Source organism: Glandiceps talaboti, chromosome 5 (assembly GCF_964340395.1).
Source record: "Glandiceps talaboti chromosome 5, keGlaTala1.1, whole genome shotgun sequence".
NCBI lineage: Eukaryota > Metazoa > Hemichordata > Enteropneusta > Spengelidae > Glandiceps > Glandiceps talaboti.
In genome coordinates, this window is record NC_135553.1 from 20,662,939 (window position 1) to 20,674,281 (window position 11,343).

Sequence of the window (11,343 nt, forward strand, 5' to 3'; positions counted from 1 at the left end):
AGATAGATGCTGCACACAGTGGGATGTAGATTTAGACAAGTTATCAGGTTTATTTATTTATTAATTTTTTCATGTTTATTAAGCAGTTGCAAACCAGTTGGAAAGCAGTTTGAAAGCAGTTTGAAAGCAAAGAATTGAAGCCATTAACATCATCAAGTCCATGTGTAATGTTTATAGCAGAGACCTGTTTCTACTGAGCTGTATAAGAATAGCAAATGCTTTATCACTTTTCAATGTGATTTGGCAAAGGATCCTGTTGTGTATCTGTTATTATGGGTGTGGGGTTGAAATCTGTCTCCGAGTCAAAAACATGTCCAATGAGTGAACCACCAAGCCAATATGTCAAGCCTTATAGAGTTACGTAATCATATCAACATGTCCTGTACTGGGATATTTTTACATCCCTACCTTCACCTTACATGTATTCTTCAACTTCTTTGGTTGAAAAAAGAAAGGCTAGCGTACACAACATATATTTGCTCAGTTGTCTTTAGTCTTATTGAAATATCCTACAATTTTTGTGGGACAAGACTAATACAGAATCTAATTCTAAGCAAAGAATTTTCTCACAAATTACAAATTTTTTAAGATTATGTAACTATGTGACTTACTTGTACTTGTTGTGGTTTGAGTGACTGGAGTCTCTGTGGGTACTGGTGTAAAGATAGTCCTTGGTCCATATGTAGTAAACATGGTGAGTGGAGTGACAAGTGGTTGAATCTTTGGTGTGGGTAGACTAAGAGTAGTTGTTTCCAAGTTAACTGTACAAACGTAATCATTTAAAGTATACCGTGTTAGTGTTGTGGAAAAGTATACCGTGTTAGTGTTGTGGAAAAGTATACCGTGTTAGTGTTGTGGAAAAGTATACCTTGTTAGTGTTGTGGAAAGGTATACTGTGTTAGTGTTGTGGAAAGGTATACTGTGTTAGTGTTGTGGAAAAGTATACTGTGTTAGTGTTGTGGAAAAGTATACCGTGTTAGTGTTGTGGAAAAGTATACCGTGTTAGTGTTGTGGAAAAGTATACCGTGTTAGTGTTGTGGAAAAGTATACCTTGTTAGTGTTGTGGAAAGGTATACTGTGTTAGTGTTGTGGAAAGGTATACTGTGTTAGTGTTGTGGAAAAGTATACTGTGTTAGTGTTGTGGAAAAGTATACCGTGTTAGTGTTGTGGAAAAGTATACCTTGTTAGTGTTGTGCAAAAGTATACTGTGTTAGTGTTGTGGAAAAGTATACTGTGTTAGTGTTGTGGAAAAGTATACCTTGTTAGTGTTGTGCAAAAATATACTGTGTTAGTGTTGTGGAATAAATCTGTAAGAATCTGTGGTATGTATTGTTTCATGAGAAAACATAGTTACTACACATGTAGTTGTTCTCTACGATCTCTTTCTAATGTGTAGTCAAATGGACAAATTCTATTGAAAATCTAGCTAAATCTCCTGCTGGGGAAAGGATGAACAGCGCATGTCAGTAGTAATCCCTCACACACTGACAGGTGGTTGTAATTGGTTACTTCATTCAGTTTACTACAAACTCAACCTCCAGTTTGAATGTAAAGTGAAGTGAGGATGTGATAACGTCATAGCATAAACCATAGACCCTTCCCCAATGTGGTCTATGCATAAATTATCTCTGTTGGTGGTAAAAATGTAATTCTGTGCTAGAGAAATCCATTTGACTATATGGTGGAGATGATCATAGCATATATAGGACTAGGTTAGTGAAAACAAAGTGTTCAAATACAGTGTAAAGTTAAGTGTTGTGGAGTAAATCTGTAAACCGAGTGAGTGAGTGAGTGAGTGAGTGAGTGAGTGTAACTTAGCAGAATATTACAATGATTTAACAAATCCTTGTAACACAAACCAGTTTTGAACCTTCATACTTTGTATTGGATTTTGAAATTGAATGCAAAGTTCTAGACAAATGCAAATTTACCAGAATACAAGAGATTTGAAAATATTTGGAAAACATGCCATGGAAAATTGTGTTTAATATATACATTTACACTTTAAGATGCTCCTACTTGGAGTATTTAACATCTGTACATAATGACAATGATGCCAAGAACTGAGAACTTACCCAATCTGAATTTCTCACATGTTGGCAGGGTTGTTGTCGTGGTAACCTTTGTGACGGTACCTGGGATGGTGACACCATGTGTATCCACACAGAATGCAACATTGTTGTGTTGTTGAAGTGGCACAAATGTACCATTCTCATAGTGACATGTTAGTTCTTGTACATTTTGATTAATGGCCAAAATTCTATGCTTGTTACATGGTTGTTCAACTGTAATATACCAAAGAGATACAAGGATCACAAATTAATTCTTTTCCTACTTAGACACATTTGCCTATAAATCTTTACTTGCAGTATATGGTTAGATACAACTTTGGTGACTCTGGTATTCCCTCCCACCTTCGGTTTACTTTATTATAGATGCAAACTACGAATAACACTGAAGTAAAGCACTTTCCCTATGTGCTACACTCATTTATAGCGTTCATATCAAGTGTAAAAGTATACTTTTTCAGTTGGTTTATTTACAAGCGTAGCATGTGGCCTTTCTAATGTGGTCAATTAGCAAATGAAACAGTATACTTTTACACTTGATATGGATGCTATAAACCATCGTGGTACATACAGAAAATGTTTTACTTTGGTGTTATGGGTTGTAAATCTATTATAAACCATCGTGGTACATACAGAAAATGTTTTACTTTGGTGTTATGGGTTGTAAATCTATTATAAACCATCGTGGTACATACAGAAAATGTTTTACTTTCTGTGTTATGGGTTGTAAATCTATTGTTCTTCAATGTGGTAGATTACACAAGTGAGTGATAGCAGTTTCCAATCACCCTGTGATCAAGATAGTCTTAACATTGGAAGTACTAAAACAATACACTGCAAGTTCCTGGAACTCTGTCAATAAAACTCTGCATGCCTGCAGCTACAGATACTATTAACCAATGTCCATTCAATATAGCTTATCACTGTTGTATCAACATGTTGCTGACAATAGTTTTAGTTTGTGTCTATCTTTAAAATTAAGCTGAAGGCTCAATTAACTCTCTGTTTCAATGCCTTCTCTTCTCAGTAGCTGTAACATTATACTATTTAAACAATGTGATACAAGGAACAACTTATTTTTTGATGCAGAAAACTTGCAATTCTGAATTTGCAAGAAATTCGGAAAAACATAAAGAGACGTTTTTATTTTAAATATATCCTTGAGAAAAGGGTACATGAATAAATTAATAACATGCTATTAAACTACTGATCATCAACAAGCAAAATAATGTTGATTTTAGTTTTTCAAAAAATAATGAAAAAAGATGCATGGCCTTGTTTCATTTTTTTAGTTTACGTACCAGCTGGATTAGTCACTGTTTTTGTTGATGTTGTTGGGGTAACAGTCACTGCAGGATAAAAGAACAGACAATTCATTTTATAATTGGGTTTAAACATCTAGGTATACGTAATAACACAACGATACACTGGTAATGTCAGGTGGTAAACTCCTTTTTCTTGACACTGTGTGAGAAGAGCCACTGGCTCAACAGTCTATCGAGATTAAATAAAGTCTAATAATAATAATAATAATAATAATAATAAACCTACTTATATCTTTGCCTTGGTGTCTTTTGTTAAATAATATTGATTCAAAACGTCGGGATTGAATTTATTTATCAGGAATGTTCTACTCATTACTTTTGCACTCCCGAGATATACGGGATATATGGAATTTATACCCTGGTTGTCTATTGGTCAAACATTGCAAACTTCAATGGGATATCTTTCGTTTGCGAAAGATATGGCCAGTTCCTTATTTGCTACTGATAAAGCTAATCTCCTGTCAATCACTGGTTTAGGCTATACTAAGGTACAATATACATTGTACCATGCATAAAACCAAAAATATGGAATTTATATCCTGGTTGTTCTAGTTCTGCTGTGTTCTAAATACGATTCAAAACATTCTAAATTGCCATTACTTGCCAAGATTTTTCTTTGATATTACTGGGTGGCACTGGTATAATTATGTTTTTCTCAAATATTTTTCTTTATTCAGCCAAGGAAAATATGAGTGACCTAAGGGGATTTTGTAGCGACTCGTAGTGACAAAACCCTTAGGTCACGAGTATCGTGGAATAATTAACATTTAAGTACTCAAAGATGACTAAAAACACTGCCAATCAGCTAAACATTTTCAAACAACGAGGGCTCCCTACCATCCTTGTACTGAGTACAGTCCAGAGTTGGTACTTCAGTGTTGGGTTGTATATGGGTAAGTGTGTCTACAATGATTGTTCCCTTCTTATCCACACAGTATGTTACAGTATCAGTTGTTTGTTGAGGTAGGAATTTGCCTTCATTATCGCATTTTGCTGGTTTGACTTTCATCAACTCTGCAATTAGTCCTTGTTTGGTGCATGGTGGGAGAGCTGTCCAGGAAAGGAAAACACAACTGAACTGGTTACACAAATATCATGGATTGTTGATCATAATACTTTGACAGAACCTCATGATGCAGGAGGGTAAGTGTGATGTACTGGGGGGGGGGGGGGGGGGGGCTTGCAGGAGTGTTTGCAGTGTTCTCTGTGACTGTACTTCCATGAGCATAAGTAACAATATAGCAGCACCTCTTGCGGCCTCACCATGAATGGTGGAACATACAGAACTTATTTTCAACAAGAGTGTATCCTACAGCTGTATATTTGCAAGCAAAACAGATGATGTGACACAAGGGATTTCTGGGAAGCTAGCAGTTGGAATCAGTGTGACACGTACAACACAAGAAGTAGAAATATGGTTGTTCTGGTCTCTACATATCGTGGCACTTATAAATCTCCTGAAGCATTTTTTGTACATACTGTAACATGAATTGTGCAATTTTAATACTGGTAGATGTATTTTTGTATGGCAATCCTTTTTCAAGCTTTTTGAAGAGTACACTATTCCCTTGGTACGATATTTCAAAATAACTCCACGCAACATTAAAGGAACCCCCCCCCCCCCCCCCCCCCATTGACTTCTGCTTGTCTAGTGTGCACTGCAACTTTAGCTTTGATTCAAATCTTTCACTGTGTTTAGTAAACCACTGTAGAATACTGAGAGTTACATGTTACTTACTAGTTGTATTATTAATCTTTGGAATAACAATACCAGTCTCAATCTGAGATACTGTCCATACAGTATGTGGTCCTTCTGGTGTTTGGATGGTGACAGGGGTCATCAGTGGAGTTGGTGCTATTGTCATGGTTACATTCAAATCAACTGAAAGAAAAAAGTAGAATTTTAAATGTTGAAAACCTGCAGTGAATGAGTCTGACTAGAATGACCATAGTATAGCCACCTGGTAGATTTGCATTCAAATTTTCAAATTCCTATCTTTCTGACAAGAAGATAAGAATTAAAACTATGATGAATTGCATTGTATTCTTAGAACCACGATGTTTGAATCCCACAGTCTCGGATTACGACTGTCTTATCAATTTGCACCATCTTGCTTTTGTTCTGGACCATCTTTTTCTATAGCTCTTTCAAAACTAACTTTTTCACATCTAAATGTTAATCCTACACTGACATTATCATGTACTCGATTTCGATGCAATTCAATGGACAGCATGCGCATTGAACCCGGGCAATAATTTTCTGTATCACGCCAAGAAACACTTTGCCCAAATATGGCAAGTGGCATGCTGATCGATATCCGTTTGCTCAGTGATTGAATTGTTAATTTCTTCACTATTTTTAATATTTGACTGCCAATTTATGTGATTATATGATTCAAATGATGTTTCCGTACCACTACATGGGGTATATGATAAAAACCTTTACGGCCCGGATATGGGTTTTGCAGACCTCGGTATTTTGATCCGGACAGCGTATGGGCCCTTCTAAAGTCGGGCCCTTCTAAAGTCAGGCCCTTCCGCCGTACAACCTCGGTCTGCAAAACCCATATCCAAGTTTATGATACCATGTTCTGGCCAAGTTGAACAAAAAATGTGGAATATATACTCTGGTCATGCTATGTCATGACAACGCATGTCTATGTCACGACAACGTGTGTCAACGATACTGGTTCAGCTGTGTTTGAAATATGAGCCAAAACGTTCAAAATTACTATTACTTTCCCTGCTTTTTCTGTGATATTACTGGCACTGGTATAATTATGTTATTCTCCAATATTTTTCTTCAATCAGCCAGAAGATACTCACGACCTACGGGTTGTCACTACTTGTTTAGCGACTCGTAGTAACAAAGGTCCCTTAGGTCACTTGTATTTTCTTTAGCTGAACAAAGAAAAATATTGGGGCATAACATCTAATTATAAATACATAGTTCAACTTACCATTTCTGTACTGTTCACATACTGGTTTTGTTGTGGTAGGTGTCATCACAGTGACCGTGGCAGGGATCGTGACACCAGTCTTATCAACACAGTAACAGACATCATTCAGACATTGCAGTGGAGTAAATGTACCATTTTCACTGTGACAAGTCAGAGATGGAACGTTGTATTTCTGAGTCAAGACAACATGTTTTTCACAAAGAGCTGTTGAAGAAAGAGATGAAAAAAAAATCACATTGTTTCTGCAAACACAACCATTTGCAATACACTTTTATCTGTCAACCAACAATACATAGAATTCATTGGGGGTGAACACAACTAGTTGGAAGACAACAAATTTTTGTCTCCCTTCCCCACAATATATAGTTAATGTGTTACAATGTTACTGTAAATTTATCTTTATATCTCTGGGAATATACATGTAATACAAAATATGACACATGTTTGTACACAAAATATGATTTGAATATATATGAGTTCCATATTTGGCCAGTAGAGTGTTCTGCCCGGATCATTAAGCATGTCAAACAACTTAGAAAACAACAGAAACTCGTTTGCATAACACAAATTAAATTCATATGCAAATTTACCGCATTGCTTGGTAAATTTCTGGGTAGAACACTGCAGTATAACAGAATGATTTGTAGGTACAGTTGAACTTTGATTAATCACTGTAAATCACAACTTACTTTTGGTAGTAACATCAGAATCTGTTGTTGTTTCTACTTTAGTGGTAGGTGTAATAGTGACTGTTGAAGAGAAAAAACAGAGTTATACTAACAGGAATGCACTCCAAAACTTACGATATTAATTTGTTTCTATATTTTAGTTTCTATACATACTTTATCGTATATCCAGTATCGATTCCAATGCAATTCAATGGAGAGCACACGCTTTGAACCCGGGCAAAGCCACAATAGTAATCTTTGGCTTAATTTGGCTTTGTTAATTTATTCACTATTTTGCGAATAAAATAGCATTTCACTGCCAATTGACGTGATCATTCAAATTATGTTTCGTGCCACTATATGGGGTATATGATAAAACCTTTACAGCATGGATATGCGTTTTGTGGGCCGAGGTTGTTCGGCAGAAGGACCTGACTTTAGGAGGGCCTGTAAGCTGTACTAAGTAATTTCTCATTTGAATCACATAATCACATCAATTGGCAGTGAAATGCTATTTTATTCGCAAAATTGTGAAAATAGTGAAGAAATTAACAAAGCATAATCACTGAGCGAATGGATATCAATGAGTGTGCCACTTGCCATATTTGGGCAAAGTGTGGCGGAGCGTGATACAGAAAATTATTGCCCGGGTCCGATGCATGTGCTCCCCATTGAATTGTATTGGATATGATACTGGGTATGTGATTTTAAAAATAAATACCAAATACTCATCCATATGGCCACTTTAAAACTGATTCCTTTCAACATGTGTGTGTGAGAGATGGATGATGGATGGTATTAAAAAGGAAACAAAGATGTCACTTATAAAGAAGGTTTACGACAAATACACACCTTTTCTGAATTTCTCACAGTCTGGTGTAGTGACATCTGTTGTTGTTGTTATTGTTGTTGTTGTTGTTGGTTTAACAACCACAGTGCCTGGTATAATCATTCCTTTAGTGTCCACACACATACAGGTGACTCCACTACACTGCAGAGGAGTAAATGTACCGTTTTCTGAATGACAAGTAGGGGTTGGTAGTCCTAGAGATGTGGTGAATTCTACCATACGTGTACATGGATGTACAGCTAAAATATAAAATCAGACAATGTTTTTAATAGTTTAATTCACACACCCAGGTTTAAAATAGGCTGGAAACTTTTAACTTGGTATTACTTGGTACAATTTCATCACAGAATTGATGTGTGATTTACCAAAATGTTGGTAGGAAAAAAAGCCTTTATAAAAGCACAGAGGACTATAAAAGCATTCACATTGCAATCTCTATCCTACCAGGTCCCCAATTATACAGCTGGGTTGACTGAGACACAATCATGGTTCAAATCTTGCCCAAGGACTTTAGCCACTCAGAAACAAATGGCAGTGATGGGGCTCAATCCTGCAACCTGCAGATTCCAAGCCGGCCACTCTAACCATTCGCCCATCATGACTCCACAATTCATGAGACACTTTAATTTGACATTACTTACAGTAGGTAACATTTGGTGTTGTTGTTGTTGTAGTGGTGTTGATGAGAGGTAGAAGAGTGTCCATCAATGGGTTTTCACTGAATACATTGATAGTCTGGGGTCCAAATGGAGTTGTTATGGTAACAGGTCTGATGACAGGGTTGGGTATCACTGGTAGTGTAGTCATCAGGTTTACTGCATAACACGAAAGACAGTAAGTGTGAACAAAGCACGAAGTCAGAAATATCGGTTTTTAATTCATAGCGTATCACTTTAACTTTGACAAGACTTAACATGATTTTCAGAATCTGAAATGAAATCTTACAGAGCAACATCAATATAAAATTGAAACAACTTTGATTGTTGAAAAAGACTTTTAGGTTCTACATTTTTCAAGTATAGCCAATCATCTGGCTTGTTTAAAATCATGTGATTATTCTGGAACTCTAAGCCTATCATCAGATGGCTTCATTTGGAACATGTGATCATCTTTAAGAACTTTCAGCGAATCACACAGCATTATCTGGGTCATGTGATCAAGATATGCTAATGACAACTTGGTTGACATAGTAGTACTTGTAACTTAACTACCTGTCTATCATTTCACTTACCATCACTGTAAATCTGACAGTATGTTGTTGGGAGGGTGGTTGAAATGACAACAGTGCCTGGGATGGTGATTCCATTTACATCAACACAGAAGGTGACACCGTTGATTTTCTGCTTGGGAACAAAGGTACCAGTGGAATAGCAGTCTAAAGAACCCTGTACGGTGGTCGTTGTGACAAGTTCAAAGTGCTTCTTGCATGGTGTGTTATCTGAAACAGATGTAACAGCATACCTAAATACTAGTTCAAATTAATCTATGTGCAGTAATTCTATCAACATTGGCTTCTGTGTTTTTATAAGGTTTTGGAACACAGTCACAGAAATGGTGAAATCTGGTAAAAACTGACATATTTTCCACATACATAAACCCTGGTAAATGAGTGGATCTGGTTACTTATTACCCTCTTCTGGGAGAACATTGATAATGACACATACACACCATATTCATAATTTACTTACCTGGAATTTCAGTGTTTGTCGTCAAAACATCATTCACATTTAGTACTGTAGTTTCAGTTGCTGTAAAATTAAAACATGAGTTACTATTATTTCCAGTCTGACCATTGTTATAAAGTCAGGAAAGTAACTGTGCTGGATTCTTTGTCCAGAACCTAAACATCATGTTATTCAGCCCTATCTGGCCTCCCAAAGTGAGTACTGGCCGACAGCATGGCATGTTATTCAGCCCTATCTGGCCTCTCAAAGTGAGTACTGGCCGACAGCATGGCATGTTATTCAGCCCTATCTGGCCTCTCAAAGTGAGTACTGGCCGATAGCATGGCATGTTATTCAGCCCTATCTGTCCTCTCAAAGTGAGTACTGGCCGACAGCATGGCATGTTATTCAGCCCTATCTGGCTACTTAACTGAGTACTGGCTGATAGTGTAGCATGTTATTCAGCCCTATCTGGCCTCTCAAAGTGAGTACTGGCCGACAGCGTGGCATGAAAGTTGTATCTTACAGATTTCACTTTTTCAATAATGTGAAAGTAAGTTAATTTTTTAATTTTGGGCCAAGCCCTTTCTCCAGTAAACATTTTCATGTATAAAAATTATTACATTTTGGTTATGAAACTATAAATATAAGGCATACACATAACAAGATTCTCTGTTGAGAAAAAACGGCAAGAGATGTAGCTAATGTAATGACAATAACTTAATTTTCAATATTATATGTAGTAACAAAATACTTACTTGTGGTTTTTTTAGTTGTCTTTTGTGTTGTCTTAGCCTCAGTGAGTGTAACTATATGAAAGATACAAATGTGAAAAATATTCACATTGTTGCACACTTTTCCAGGTTGGTGAAATTTCAGAAATTTCATTAGCTGTTTAAGGAATTTTTCACAGTCAACTTAAGTTTTCTTCCAGGACTTTTTTTGTATCATATCTCCACCAACTAACACACTAGGTTAGGCAGTTTTGTTGCAAGACAATGAGAATACGTGTGATAATAAACAGAAAGTAAAAATGGGTGAAGAAACATTTCAAAGATAATATTTCTTTTGTATATTTTTCCTCAACTTATTTTAGGTTATGTTCTGAAAGTCAAAACTTATCTACAGTTGATACAACTTCAAATGCAAAAGAAACAATTATAGATGTGCTGTGCACAGTATGGATGTAGAAGTTGACAGGTTATCATGATGTTGATTATCAGTTGGGAAGTAAAGAATCAAAGCCATTAAAATTGTCAATTCCATGTGTAATTTTTTCAGCAGAAGTCTGTTTCTACTGTGCTGTTTAAGCAATGCTTAAAAATAATCACATTGCAGTGTCATTGTGAAATGAATCCTGCTGTGTGTGATAAATGTACCTCTGTTACTGTTAGTCTTGAGTTGAACTGTGTCTATCGTGTTATTCATGTCTCATGGGTGAAACACCATGATGGCAACTTCATTTCTCATAGAAGTGCAATATATATACCTACCAGTTCTGTACTTTTCACAGACAGTTCTATTAATTTTTGTGGTCAGAGTTGACGTGATGTTGGTCATTGTTCCAGGCACAGTCATACCCTGTGTGTCAACGCAGTAACATGCCATGGCTGTACACTGTAGGGGTGTAAAGCTTCCATTTGTCTCACATGTTGGTGTGGGTACTTTCAATGTAATTGCAATCAGCTGTAGACGTTTACAAGTTGAAAGAGCTGTTGACAATAAAATATATTATTACATTATTGTTTGGGTCAGTATATTGGTCTAAGTTTGAGAAATCACAAATTTATAATGACGCCTACAGGTA